The sequence below is a fragment of the Octodon degus genome, unplaced genomic scaffold (assembly GCF_000260255.1).
Source record: "Octodon degus isolate 3935 unplaced genomic scaffold, OctDeg1.0 scaffold00003, whole genome shotgun sequence".
Lineage (NCBI taxonomy): Eukaryota > Metazoa > Chordata > Mammalia > Rodentia > Octodontidae > Octodon > Octodon degus.
Genome location: NW_004524579.1, coordinates 21,197,142 through 21,212,827, shown reverse-complemented (window position 1 = coordinate 21,212,827; position 15,686 = coordinate 21,197,142). Strand labels below are relative to the sequence as shown.

General features: G+C 37.0%; 1 pseudogene; it reads right to left on the bottom strand.

The window, feature by feature from the left end:
* LOC101592717 overlaps positions 1-11,237 on the bottom strand; it is a 55,526-nt pseudogene extending 44,289 nt beyond the window's left edge.
* Between the last annotated feature and the right edge of the window lie 4,449 nt (positions 11,238-15,686).

The following is a 15,686-nucleotide window of genomic DNA, read 5'->3' as shown; positions in this document are numbered from 1 at the left end:
AAAAAAAAAAAAAAAAAAAAAAAAACGAAGAGATCTACTCTCTTCAATTTTAACACTAGATCTGACCACTCAACAGTGTGCAATAAGGCAATGTTAAATATAGGCACAATGTTTTGCTACCTCAATTGTTAGAAATTAATCGTCTTCTTTTTTAAAAAAAAGTATTTAGTATAGGGGCTACAGTCACACTACACAGATCAGACTCCTAGTTTTCAGCCTTCCAAGCACTGGGATTACAGGCAAGAGCCACCACACCCAGTCTGAGTCAGCATCTCAGTGCGCCCTGGGCACAGGGCCAGCACTGCACCCTGGGGATCCAGCCCTGGTTCTTGGGTGTGCCTAAGCAGGCGCTTTAATCTGCTGAGCTATCTGACCAGCCGTGAAATTACTGGTTTTGTATGACTGAAACTTTATACAAGTTAAGCAGCAACTTGCAGCGCTTCTTTTCTCCCTTTTCCTGGCATCTAGCCTTGTGCTTTTTGTTTCGGGAGTTTGGTTGGGCTTGATACTTCATACCAATGAAACCATTCAGTGTTTACCTGTTTGTTTTCTTTCACTCAGCAGTATGTTCTCCAGCTTCACATGTGTTGTCACACGTGGCTAACTTTCTTTCTTCTGCTAGGGCTGAAAAGACATTCTATGTTTGTATATGACACATTTCCTTCATCCATTTATCCATCAATTGAAACTTGTTTCTGGCATTGTGAGTAATCTCACAGTGAACTTGGGAGTGCTATCTTTCGGAGATCCTGACTTCAGTTCTTTTTAAAAATATATTTAAAAGTGGGATTGTTGGATCATGTGGCAATTCTATTTTTAACTTTCTGGGAACTTCCACCCTGTTTTCCACACTAGTTGCTTTTGATTTATATCAGTGACTACTTTCAACGGTAGATATTGGGCAGTAAAGATGATTTTTTACTCCTTCTGTCAGCTTTAAGTAATTATTTCACTGAGATACTTGCTGACTTTATCAAAACTTTCAAATTTATTGGCATAAGTTTGTTCATGATGACCTTTGAAGTCTGTAGAATTAATTTCGTATATTTATCTGTATCTATATCATCTTTATCTGTATCTGTATCTATATCTATGTATAGATTTGAAATGTCTTCTTTTCTTAGTCTTAATAATAGCTTTCTAATCATTTTAAATACTCAACACTCGAGAAGGGTTGACTCTCTGTTACACGTCTAATGTACTGATTTATAAATTTAATTTCTACCTTCTTACCTTAGGTTTGTTGTCTTATAATTTTCTCCAGTTGATTTACTGTAACTTTACATTGATTTTCAGTAGTTGATGAACTTCTTTTTGTCATTGATTTCAAACTTACCTACCTTGCATCCAGAAACACAGTTTAAATAACTTGTGTCTTTTGATATTTGATCAGTCTTCCTTATGGTACAGCAGTGAGTATACTTCCATAAATATTCCAAATAAATGTGAAATATTTTCCATGGGTGGGAAAGGATAAGGGCTGCTTTTGTGTACAGCACGGTTTTATATAAATGTCTCTAAGCTCAGACTTATTAATTTTATTTTTCAAGCTTTCATATTTTTAAAAAATGAATTATGTGTCAATACCCCCCTTATGGCTGTAGGTGTATATATTCTATTAGTGTTGGTATGTGCCTTTTGAGTCTCTATATGTGCTGCTACAGATTTAAAATCATCATCTCTTTTGGGATACTGATCTCTTTGGTATTAAGACAAGTTCCTCCTTAACAGTAGTAAAACTGCTATATTTTACATGATAGCCTACTGTATATTAGTTGTTGATATTTACTTATTTATGGATACCAAGAATCAAACTCAGGATGTAATTACTGATAGAGTTGACACATATTCTAAATTTGATATTTCTTTCTAATATTTCATATTTTGTCCCTTTTTGTGGATTGATTAACTCTATCTTAAGTTTTAGTACCGGCTTGTCAATCTAGGCTCTCTTGACTAATATACAATTGTTCATTTCTCGATACAGTTTGTACATTTACTGGGGGCACTTTTGCTTTTGTAGCAGAGACTATATGACTGCAGTGTGCCCTAGGTAATAGAAGTAGTTCCAGATAGAGATTTTGATTTGCATTTGCTGGAAGATCCAGTGCTTTTACCAATGTTTCTTTGGTACCATTCTGATGTAATTTCATTGTAAATGTAATGATTTAGGTTAGCAAATGTCCTACTTCTTGGAAACTCTTCTTCCTACCTAGAGCCACAAGTAGAACCGTGCTTACATTTTGTCTGATCTTAAGCTACAATTTTTGTAGTGCATGTAGTTTCTCTAGTCATCTGTATTTTGAAGTCCTGGCTTCTAAGAGCTCAATTTTTACAGGCTTCTTAATGTCATTTCTTTAGTTTCTCTCATCCCAAAACTTTATTTGCTATCCCATTGTGACCAGTAAGTTAAAAGTTCCTATTTCTCAAGGCCAGTAATGACTTCAGTTCTCTTTCTAGCACCTAACATTTTCAGTTTTTAAAGTTCAATTGTGTGCTTGCATTATTGTTTGTTTACTTTCTGTTTGAAGTGACACTAATTTCCATGTTACATTAGTCTGCCATTTGCTGGGTTGCAGTCCACTTTATATCATGTATGTATCAGACATAAGCATTATTAAGTTGGGCTTTCAATGAGATGGTCATTGACTCAATACTTCACAGCTGATTGTATGAAGGCTATCTTCTAAAGCAGAGTAAATGATTACTGAGGGTAGATTTTAATTCCCTAAACACCTAGAAGAAAACGTTAGTGCACCATTCAGTGTGAGATGCTTATCAGGATTACCTGCATTTGATGAGATCTGTCCCTCCCAAGATTACTCCTGCATCTTGGGAAAAGCCACATGCAATTCCTGGTTGACCCGAGTGCATAAGGTCCAGGTCACATGTCTCCACTGAGACATTTTTGAAATGTCTTAGAATAATGGCTATAAGATTGGCTGAAGCATTTGTTGTACTGGCAATGCAGTCCAATGGGTACTTCATCCCAGAGATGTCAGTAGCCCACCTCAGTCATCCTTCTACACTCTCATCTCAGCCTTAGAATAAAATTCCTAAGGCAACCATCCTTGTTTCGAGGGGACATTCAATTAAGTGTTTAACTTGAATTGTATTAACTTGACTGATGCTAGAGTATACAGGCCATGGAAAGAAATATAGATTAATGATCTACAAACCCACTCATACATTTTTCATTGGGAAGACATTTTTACTTGACTTTGTCCTGTTGTGATTATGTTGCTGATTTATTTGCAACAAGCTTCAGGGTTGGATGATTACAATTTATTATTATTATTATTATTATTTTAAGAATTACCATCAATTATTGATGCATACTCATTTATCTCATTTACTATTTATAATAACCTTTAGAGTTCCCTGGATTTATATATGGAGAAATAAATATCAGCCATATCTGAGGCCAAGGACACACACATGCATTGTCATTACTCACCATTGACAAGTAAATGTGAATTCCTTCTGTCTTTGAATATTTCATTTTCTTGCAATTTAAATATTTATATAAAAGTTGTGAATATCTATTATTTTCCAAGCATAGGTCATGTTTTCTAGCATTTTTCCCATAATTTTTATTGTGAATAAAATGCATTTTGGATGGGGATGTTACACAACAGCATTTTTTAGTTCAGCTTTGATAGACTGACCAATAAAAATATTAAAAAGCACTTTAACTAATAAATTATGACTCAAATTTATTAATAAACAATTTTTTGTAGTTTACATTATTTGGCCTCTTGCTCTAGGATACTTATGTGAGAGGACTAAAGTGAGCTTAAAAAATAGGAATAAGCAATTACTTATTTTACACAGAATTTTAGAAATCTAACCATATGCAACATTGTAGCAGGACAGTCCTATAACAGTTGTTTCTTGTCTTTTGTTTTCATTTATTACCCCTTTTTTAAACAAGCATTTACTTGAGAGACAGTATAGCAGTAATTCATATGACAAAACAAGCCATGCATAATTAGAAGACCAGAATTACAGGCATTCCAAGTATGACTCTAGTGTTACACATTGCTATCTTCCATGTAGTTGGACTATATTGGATTATTTTGCTGAATTCATGCACCTACAATATTTAAATGGCAATGGAATACCCTTCTCTGACAAAACTAAATAAAAAAAGGTATACAAATGTAGGACCGTTTTGTATCTGTATATACAAAATAGGATAGATATACAGCTACTTTATCTTAATTCAATGAGAAGAAAGATTTGTACTAATAGTGTTTGGACAGGATATCATGTCTGCATCTTGTACTATGAATAACCGCTACAAAGACAACAATATGCAATGTATTAATTATTGAAACTGTCCTACTAATTGGTTTTGAAATTGTCTCATTGCTATTTGTTTATCAGTAAGGTTAATACAAATATCAAGTGAGCTTAAATATGTATTAGAGTTTTTGTCTTCTATAAAGTGTCAGAATTTGAGGTGTGTGTGTGTGTGTGTGTGTGTGTGTGTGTGTGTATCTAAGAGAAATAGGGGGATGTGTTTTTAATTACCTATGAAGACAAATTCTTATCACAAACATGTCAGTTTTGATAACAGACTTTTATTTTTTGAGAGCTTAGCTCTGGAAATATGCTATAGCCATTATTTATTAAGCAAAACAAGAATTGTGTGCTATAAAAATTATTAGTTCACTGTGACTATGATGTTTTGTCCCAAGAATGCAAGATGAAATCTGGACTTTAAAAGAAAGAATGAGAGAAAGAAAGAAAGAAAGAAAGAAAGAAAGAAAGAAAGAAAGAAAGAAAGAGAGAGAGTTCTGCTACTGAAGAATTCTAACATGAGTAACCCTAGCAAATTATTTGTTAAATCAGGGCCCTCTGGTAGGAAAGTTGACTATTATTTTATTTGTCCTTCGGACTCAGCTCTTTGGAGGACACTAGGAAACACCAGACATGGATCTCTCTTAGAAGAAAGGAACCAACGGAACAGCTAGTTTATATGTGTGAATAATCCTATTGCTCATGTCAAAATGATGGTTTTATGTATCTTTCTTAAAGCATATTCCAGAAATAGGCATGTTCACAGATGGAAGGTGGTTAGAAATATTTTCTGTAGTTTTTATTTGACATTTAATAGGCTTACATTTTAGAACTGTTTTAGATTTACAGAGAGTGCCCATATACCACACAGCCAGTTTTGTAGTTAACATTTGCACTAAACGTTTGAATATGAAATAATTCCACAGAGTTGTATGGGAAGATTTAAGCATATACGGAACAAGAAATGTTCAGGAGTGAACACATGAAACAGAGTGGGCTGATTATCAAAAGGCTTCAATATCCAGGTAAAATAGGATGTTGGTAACAAATCCTGTAGGCCATGGAAAAATCTCATATTAAAAGTAATTTTACATCTAAAAAGAAAAATAGAATTTAAAAATTTTAAAGGATTAAGACATTTACATTTGGTATGCTAATGTCCTGGAAAAGCAACAGCAATAGAAATAACAAGTGAAGCCCCAAAGGCAAGTTCACATCTAGAGCCTCATAAACCTCACAATTCTACTTGTATTTTTCACAAATCGATGTCACTGGGTGTACAGTAAGTGATATCAAACCCAGTTACTCGGGCCGGCCAAATAGCTCAGCAGATTAAAGCGCCTGCAAACAGGCACAAGGGCTGGGGGTTCCATACCCTGGCCTGCTGTGCCAGCCCCGCCCCTGGGGCAAGCTGAGAGAGCAATTGAGACTGGATGTGGTGTTGCATGCCTGTAATTCCAGCTCTTGGGAGGCTGTAAATAGGCAGATCACTATGAGTAGTGAGACCCTTAATATCCAGTGGTAGACCCTTCCCTAAAATACAAAAAAAGAAAAAAGAAAGAAAGAAAAAAGAAATCAATAGAGGCCAGGGAGATGGCTCAGTGGAGTAAGTGTTTCTCTGGCAAGCTCAAGGGTCTCTGTTCAATCCTCGGTTCTGAAAAAGAAAAAAAAAAACAAAAAACGAAAAACAAAAACCACACACACACACACACACACACACACACACACACACAAAACCAAAACAATATTTAAAAAGAGGACAGGGAGATGGCTCAGTGGAATAAGTGCTTCCCTGGCAAGCGCAAGGGGTCTGAGTTCAATCCCTAGTTCCACAAAAAAAAAAAAAACAAACAACAACAACAAAAAAAAAAAACAGTTAATCTCAAATAGAAATGGAATGAAGTTTGAATTTATTTTCTAGTGCTGAGCATGGCTTGAATGAAGAATGCAAAATATACCCTCTAGTTTCTTTCCAAGTCATTAGGAGGGAGTTACTCAGTCAGTATTTATGCTGGCTTCAGTAAGCTTGATGAAGAGTATTCTGTGGAGGACAGTGTTACTGTGCAGAGTTCTTCCCAGCTATCTATTTCCTCCCAACCAATGTCTGATGTTCTACCAGTAGTGTACTTTTCAAGTGAAATCACATATTTATAACATCAAGCAGAGCTGGGGATGTAACTCAAAGGCACAGCATCTGCATGGCAAGTGGGAGATTGTGAGTTCAGTTCCCAGTACCAAAATAAATAAATAAATAAATAAATAAATAAATAAATAAATAAATAAAATATACTTAATATAACACAGTGGGAGCTTGCCATCTTCTATCTGGTTATCTCCTTTTGCACATCCTCACTTTTCTTTCTATATTGGTGTTTTTCTTTTTATATTGGTATTTCTAAGTAAGTAGAATTTTACTTCTCAGAAGGAGGAGTACTTCTGGAAGGAACTTTATCCTCTCATTACCAGTCTACGTGTTTAGGATTGAAATAGATAGAGTGTACAGAAAGCTTCTGGGAATCAACTGTTGAGAGGAGACTGATTAAGCCCCATGTCAGGTCACAATGCCCATGTGGAAGAAGAGTGAAAAACTTTGACCATGTTCTGTTGAGTTCCTTTATACTGGGGAAAGAATGAAAATGGCTACATGCCAGAACAATTTCCTTTCATGGTTCCCAAGAATGAGGTACACAAAGAAGAGAGGCCCAGGCACTCTTACACTACTTGTTATTCTAAGGTACTCCCCCAACCAAAGTAGGCACCTAATGAGTGGAGTATGGCCAAGTGGAACTCGAAGGAATCCTCCTAATGAGATGAAGGAGCTTCCTTCCCTATGAGAGTTGAGCTAATTTCTGATGTGATGGCTCTGTGCATCTTCCTAGAGGCTAAACAGGATTAATACCAGAACAAAGCAGGTCAGGGCACCCCAGTGGCTACACCTTGTATAATCAAACAACTCTCTGGAAAATAAGCAAGGCTGAAGGTCCTATGTGAGAGAAACACAAAAAGGAATGTTGCACAAAACACTTTAGCACTGTTGCTACTACTTAACCCATCAGTGCTCCTGTACTATTCACACAATTTCAAATCCTTCCCTCCCACTTTTCCTTCCTCATTTCAGAGCATCCCAATCAGGCCTTCACGTTATACTGGCTTTTTTCTTTTCTATGTTCAATCAGGTACAATTTTTCTACACTTTTCATTCTGATTTTTGCTTTCCATTGTCCTAGCATTCATACTAGTCTGACATTGAACATAATAGCTTTCTAACCCTACCTTTTCAAAGATATTCCTAGGGTATAGAATAGCTCTTTATATACAAAGTATTGCCAATTAATATCTTTTACATAGTAGAATGGATATTTCTCTCCCCAATCAATGTTACTTTTCTTCATCTGTGTGCTATACTCAAAACATAGCTTTAATTATCAAAATTAAGACACATATTAAAATTAAGACACATTAAAAAACTGAATCTCACTACATTTCCCCAGGAATTCTATTTAAGAAAAATAAACTGACCAGTCCTGCATCCTTTTGTCCTATACTCTTCTTTCTGGAGATCTGTTCTACTATATTCTACCTCTATGCCTATGTCATCTTATGAACACTTTTTCTAACATAAGACATGCATGTATGCTATGAATAAATAGTCTTAAAAATTATGATTTAGAAATGAAGAAAATATGCTTTGTTCTTATTTGAATTTTCCTAAATCTAACATGGTGGTGCCTTCCACACTATATTAGTCACATAGTAATATTGGTTCCTTTAATCAACAATGACTTTAAGACCTCACGAGAAATTTTGGCTCATATGTAGAATACTTTGCTACAAATCAAGATACTCTATGATACACATTTTCGGTGATTTATAAGTATCAATACAAAGGAGACCCATTAATATTGATTCAAGTCAGTGTCATGCAGAGAAAACAGTTCGTAACATGGTCTTTGAAGGTAGTACTATCCTCTTGCTAAGTAATATGTCCATTAATACAAGAATATTACTTTTCCACTCAGGCAGCACAGGAAGATTCAGAGTGGAAAAGATCTGAGAATCGTGAAGAAAATGGAAGAGGAGAGGAGTCCGTGGTACAGCGAGGTTCTAGGTGCCCACAGAGACAGAACCGTGGACAGGAATTCCAGGCTGTGTCCTCTATCATCTGTGTCAGTCAGCACTATTATCTGGGTTTGCTGATCTCATCTGAGCAACAGTTTCATTTAACAGCACAGACTGCAGGGCTATCAGCTGTAAGGGGCCTTGATTCCAGTGACAGGCAAATAAGAGCTCAGAAGAAAACCACCCTAGGTTTTCTCTACTGTGGTCAATTAGAGACGAATCATTTGAGTCATGGAAAGCATTCACTTCTTCTGAAATACTCTAAACATTTTCAGGCCTTTGGGACTCTTGGTGTGTCCTGCATGGAAGTGAGGGAATGTTTAAACCTTGATTTGCTGTTAACACGTACTGCCTAAGAAAATAAAATGATCCCCAAGTATGATTTCTGTGTATAAACTCCTTGTAGCTATTATTGAGCTCGCAATAGGTTCTCCAAACTTCTATTAAAATATCGATAGTATTTTTCAGAGCTTAAATTGAGCGGTGATTTTATTTCAGGCTGATCCTATAAACCACTTTTCTTTGAAGATTCTCTTGTTGTTGCTAAAAATGAAAGCCATTCAAACGAGCAGTGATTGAAACAGTGAGAAAGAAAGGGAAAAATCAATACTGCATTTTCCAGGGCACTATCTCTGCTTTTGAAAAGAGACCATTAATAACATGCTTACGGGAGAGCCAGCCCATTGCTTAAAGTGCATTGAGGGGTGAGCTGCATGGATGGATTCTGGGAAGCCTCGAAAGAGAGAGGTTGCTGAGACGTCAAAGTGCACTGGTGGAATCTGCGTCACATTGGCTCAAGGCACTCAGTCTCTGGAGCTAAGTGGACATCTGTAATCTGCAAGCTCTTGCCCTAGGCCTGCCTCATCTGAGCATCAGTGGGGAATGAGAGTGGCAAGGGGACAAAGAGAGTGAAAAGCCATCAGTCCCAGTGACTCCTGGGCTTATGTTTTCCAGTCTGTTCTGTTAGACAAACTCATGAGCAAAGAGGCCCATCCCCTGAACATGAGTGGCCGGCCACACTGTCTATATATCCTCCGTTGCCCCAGTTTTCTCACCCTGCTCCAAGCTGCTTACTAAAGCCAAGAAAGAGGAGGCTCTGCACAGAGAAAAAAAATGTCGAAGGTTACATTTTAAATCTTGGAGCATCAGAGTAAAATGTATTTTACCCTGCTACTTGAGATCTCTCTTAAAATAGAAGGATTTGGCAAGTCATTATTTTTTTGTACAGAATTAAGACTTATAAAGGAGCAAGAAAGACTCCAGGACCTGAAGATGCTAAATAAGAATGGTAAAAAGAAAAAGATCCTGAGAAGTACAGCAGGATCAAAGGCAAGATGAAGAGAAAAGAAAACATGTCATAGGAAGGAGAATTGCTAATACAAATTCATAGTCACTGCAAGTGTATCACAGAACCCAAGACTGAAGACAATATAGTATACCATGTTCAACAAAAGGAAAGAACTGGAAGATGCTAAAATTTTCCAGAGCCCATGTTAATAAACCAGAAGGAAGATGTGTAATGCAGCCCCAGTCATTTCCTTCTGAGATTTAGGAATACTTCTTGCATGGTGAGTATTCTGTATTCAGTAACACAAAACTAATACTCAGAGAGTCGTCCTGCATCCACCAAGCCCTCCACTGGTTATATATTCCAGGTGTTTCAAATGCAAGAAACTCTCAGTTCAGTGGTCGTAATGAGCAGCCTGCATTCTTTTCCGTTAATTTTGTTGGTTCTTAAGCAAGACATCCGCAGTGAAGCGTTCCTTGATCCAGAGCTCAGGTCAGCACCTTAGAGTTGCTTACCTCACACTGTACCACTTCGTTCTGCTCCCATCAAATTTGCTGCTCTCAGCCTTAGTTTTTCTTAGAAACATAATGGATATGAAGTTAGTATCCACCTTGCAGTGTCATTAAGAGGAGTAAGTGAGGTAACACAGCTTCTATGTCCCACCACCAATCAAGAGTTCACGAGTTGGGTTTTTAATGTGCTTTTCATCCCCTTGGCAAGTCAGCTTCACTACAGTCTTGCGTATTCTAGTCAGTGGCAACCTCTATCTTCCAACTGCTCACACAACAATGAACAAAATAACACTGGCATCGAACCTCTACCTTTGGAATAGTTCTTTGATGCAAGCACTGCTCTGATTCTGATCCAAGTCATCGCTCTCACTCATCAGTATTTCTGCAAATCGCTCATTATCCTGCATCTGCTCTTGGCCACATGTTTGCTGACCTAAACAGAACAACCAGAGATCCTGTTAGGTGGGGTTCAGTCATGTTACTCTACTCAGCAACCTCTACAGACTTTCTGTGTTTGAGTCATAGAAAGGCAAAGTCACTTGTTGTCATCAGATTTGTTTTCTCCTCCTTTTTTTCTCTTTTCTTATATATAAGACAGGGTGTACAGGGTCTCACTGCATAGATCAAACTTGTAGTGGTCCTCTTATTTATAGCCTCCCAAGTGCTGGGATTACAGGTGTGTGCCAACATGCCCAGTCTCAATCACAGACTCAGTGTGTGGAAGGGGGAGAGGCGTAGTGTGGGGGGGGGGTGGCAACACTACATTATATAGTTATATCTCTTTGGTATCTTTTTATTGATTAATAGTTATCTCTGCATTTTTATGAATATGCAAATCTACCAAATGAGAGCTATGTGCCAGTCCAGTTTAATTGTCAACTATACTGGGTTAAGAGACTCTTGGAAAAGCAATTGGGCTATGGGAGTGCTCTGCTTCTCAATAGATGAATCCACTCCCATTCGCAGCTGAATGTACCCTGAATGAGCCAGGTGGAGCCAATGGCGATGGTCATGGGCCCTGTGTCCTGGGAGAGCACATCTTTCACAACATCCTTCCTCTGTGTTGTCTGATCCCCATGGAATAAGCAGCTTCGTGCGCCAGGCCTTCTGCCTTGATGCTTTCACTTCAGGGCAGCTTACCAAGGATTGCATCCTGGAAACCACTGACTTAAAAGATTCTTTCTCCCTGAGTGGCTCAGGTATTTTCATCACAGTAACAAAGAACTGCTTAATGCCTGCTCTTCAGCTTTCTTGGCCTTCCATGATCACAGGCATATTTGTGAGTAAAGGTTCTCGCCACATTTGAAACTCATGATCATAAACTCCGAAATAATGATATGTGGAAAGTGAGAGTTCTATATAACCAGTGGTAGCTAAGGTTGGTATTCGTCTTTCTTCTATTGTTCAAAAACTAAAGGAGCGTGAGATACAAATGCAATTGACTACATAAAAAGGATTCTACATGATGAAATAAAAACTGAACTGATAGGAAGGGTTGGAGAGCAACTTACAAAGGTTAAAAAGGAGTTTGGTTGAAAACCAGGTGACTTTATTTGTTAGAAATCAGCAAGCAAGGGCTGGGGAGATAGTTTGGCAGTCTAAGCATCTCCAGGCAAGGGCAAGGACCTCGGTTTGATTCCTGGCACTGTATATAACCTGCCAGCCTGGCACCTTGGATGCACTGCTCCAGTCAGGCGTAGTGGTGCACATGTGTAATGCCAGCACTAGGAGACCGGGACAGGAGGATAACTATGAGCCCCAGCTGCGTAGCAAGACTCTGTACCAAATAAATAAATAAATAAATAAATAAATAAATAAATAAAATCAGCAAGTGAGAGATCTGAAATGGAGGCAGATGTAAAAGGTGGCATGAAGCCGGGAGAGTGGGAAGGGCAAGAAAGAGCAACAGCAATATCCCAGATGAGCAGAAAAACTGAAAATAAAATAGCAAAGAAGCTCATTTAGACTCCAGTATTTCCAGTAATCTGGGTGGTAACTGGACATCACAGTAGCTGGAAATGATTAATAAGGAAGAAAATTCAGTCTCCTGAAAGAAATTAAATTAGGTCAGGTGATGTTTGCATGTGGACCCTAAACACTGAAAAGAAACAACCTCAAGCAAAATGCTGGGGAAGAACTGAGAAGATAAATACATCAAATAAAAATTCAGCAGCATGAGCTTTATCTTAGAAGAGAGAATTTGTACAGTATAAAAGAGAAAATATAAATGACTTCCCTGTTGAAAGTAGACAGTAGGGCCCTCAGACACTGGGTCATGAGCACTGAAAAGTGTATTCACAGTGGAGGACACAGGTGTATCTATGCCCAGCCTTTGGTGGTGAGTGGCACTAGGGGACACACATATCCAGATGACTGTTGGAAGTGACTGCTAAAAGAAAAATCTGATAAACTCTGGACTTGCCTTCCTGACAATTTCAGCTCTCAGGAGGGCTCAAAAGGCAAGGAGGAGAACTGCTACTCTGAAATTAATTTTGACTAACAAGAAAGAACTGCTCGGTGAAGCAGAAGTGACAGGTACCCAGGGAGAAAGTGGCCATGTCATCTCAGAGTTTGTAATAGCCTAGGAAGGGAAGGCTGAGTGTAGGATACCTAAATTGCAAATACTAGTCAAAGAAACTTCAATATACTTCAGAAAGCATGGTCTCTGAAAAGAAAATTATAAATGATTAGGAATGGAAGTGTGAAAAGAGAAAAAATTAGCAACCTAAATTCAACTTAATAATTGATATATATATATATATATATATATATATATATATATATAGCGCATATATATATATTATGACTGTAGATCCGAATTATATTTTGTGCTATATTAGCATATATACACAATGTTTAATGAGCTAAGTTATACACAGAATGGGGAAGAATTGTTAAATAACACTGAAGTAGGTATTTTGCTTTGCCATTTACAAATGAAGTAATTGATTCTCACCAAAATAAAGGGATTAACTCAAGGTCATTGAGTGGCAAAGTTGATTTGCTTGACTATATTTTTTCTTCTTGAAAGAGTGTTTCTCATTCTACAAGCAATACCACCTTTTAGAGACTTGTTTATGATCAACTAGAGATATATTAGAAATAAAATCAACATGTACAAAAGACACTAAAGGATGGCATAAAATGATAGTAAATTGCCATAAAGACAAAAACCTAGAATGAATTTGGGTCTATGCCAAGGGTAATTAAGAAAAAAAAAACAACACTCTTAAATTTCTAAATAGACCAAGATAAAGAGCACATAAAGAGGCAAATCTTCCCCTAAAGAACAGATGGTGTCGTGTTAATACATACCAGAGCCAGCAATGTTGTTCAATTTCACCTGTTCTGTACCCAATCTGGGAAGAGGCTCTTGTAAGTGGATAAGGAAGAATACATAGGACTATTATTGACTTGAAAATCTAGGAGAACATAAAATATTATTTAATATTTTTACGTGAGTTCAAGTTTTCACACCATACTAAAATATCTTTCAGTTATAATTGTACAACCATAATGGAAAATTCCTGAATAATAACGATAGAATAGAATTAGTGTTAGAAAATTGCAATTAAGACCAAAACCTCTGCATATGACAATGACACATATGACAAGAGAATGACTGCAATACAAAAACAAAGTGGAAACATAAGGAAAAGGCAATTGAGTTCAGGTCTCAGTGTAACCTTGGGCTGAGTTGCTGAACCAAAGACATAGCTAGGAAAAGAACATTGATTAGCAGGCTGCTTGTAAGGCTCTCTAAAATTCCAGTTATTTTGATCTTGCTTTAATTAGTAGTGAATATCATTTGATAGTTTTTAGATTAAAAGGCAAAAGATTTATACGATCTGAAGGGAAACCAGAGTATAGTTCTTAGATTAAATATGGAAATGTTGTAACTCGGTTCTTAATTTCTGGACATTTAAAATGAAAGAAAACATTTATTTTTAGAATCCAATAAGGATGATTTTCTCAAAGGGCTCAGGCCCTCTGGGGTGCACAGTGGGATCACATTTATGGTGACCAATGAAACCAAGTTTTCCAAATCCTACTCTTTGACACTTGTCACGCAAGTTTTAAAGCTGCCCAGGAGGTAATTCACACAAAAGGAGCTACACTTTGGAAAAGATTTTTTTTACAAAATACAAATTTAATGTAATTTATCAAAATATAAATCACACAGAGGGAGGTTCTTTAAGTATAAGGGTGTACAGATCAATTTTCAAAATTAGGTATATTCCTATAACCAAATATACATTTCAGATTAAGAAATTGATTATTATCAGATCCCAAGAGCATCTCTTATCTCCTTTAGAGTGATAGCCTCCCCCAGAGGAATAACAGCCAGAGGATTAATAGCATAAATTAATGTTTTCTGGTTTTGAACTTAATATAAATAGGATAAGACTAATATAAATTTCTGTGCTTGACTTCTTTGTTCAATAATGTGTGCATAAGATTCAGACAGTAACTCCTTAGGAAAATAATGTATTAGTTCTAGGTGCATATAGTTACAGCAACTTATGTAGTTATTAGCTTCATGAATACATTAATTATTTCTAGTTTAAGGCTATCCTGAATTTCCCTGTAATGAACATATGTGTACAGGGGCTGGGCAGATAGCTTGGTGGTCTAAGCATCTACGTGGCAAGGACTAGGGTTCATTCCCTGGTACTGCATGCTGTGCTAGCCCTGAGACTCTGGACATGGTGGCACACACCTGTAATCCCAGCACTGGGGAGGCTGAGGCAGGAAGATCACTATGAGTCTGAGCTTTGTAGTGAGATCCTGTGCTCAATAAATAATTAATATATTAAAAAAACTAAAAGTCATTTGTGTACAAATTACCAATGTTCACAAAAGATAAAATGTATGACCTGAATGATCTTCTATTTATGCTTTTTTTTTTTTTTTTTGCAGTGCCAGGGATTGAACTCAGGACCCTGCGCTTGCCAGGCAGGCACTTGTTCTACTGAGCTAATAAGGCAGTTAAAAACCTATTAATGAATGCTTAAATTTATGAGAGAACCTTTAAGGGAAAACAGGATACACAGTTGTATAGTATTGAAGTATCCCATTCAAAATATTTAATTATTTATTATGAGAGTTGGGGAGATAGCTCAGCAGCATAAGTGCCTACCTGGTAAGTGCCAGGCACTGAATCTGATCCCTTGAACCAAAATAAATAAATGAATAAATAATGTTAATTATTATGTTTCACACATATTCAAACATTCTTCAGTAGAAGGAATGGGATAGTGACTTGCTCCTAATGCATACCACATATGAAAGAGAAAATGATGACTTAGTAGTCAAGCTGGCAGACTTTACCTTAACTAAATGACCAAGGTTGACAACAGTAATTATACGTATCATTGTCATCCACCTACTGCTATGAGGCACCAAGGACATAGCAAAAGTCCTACTCTAAAGCCTAGAAACTAAAATGAAATAAGATCACA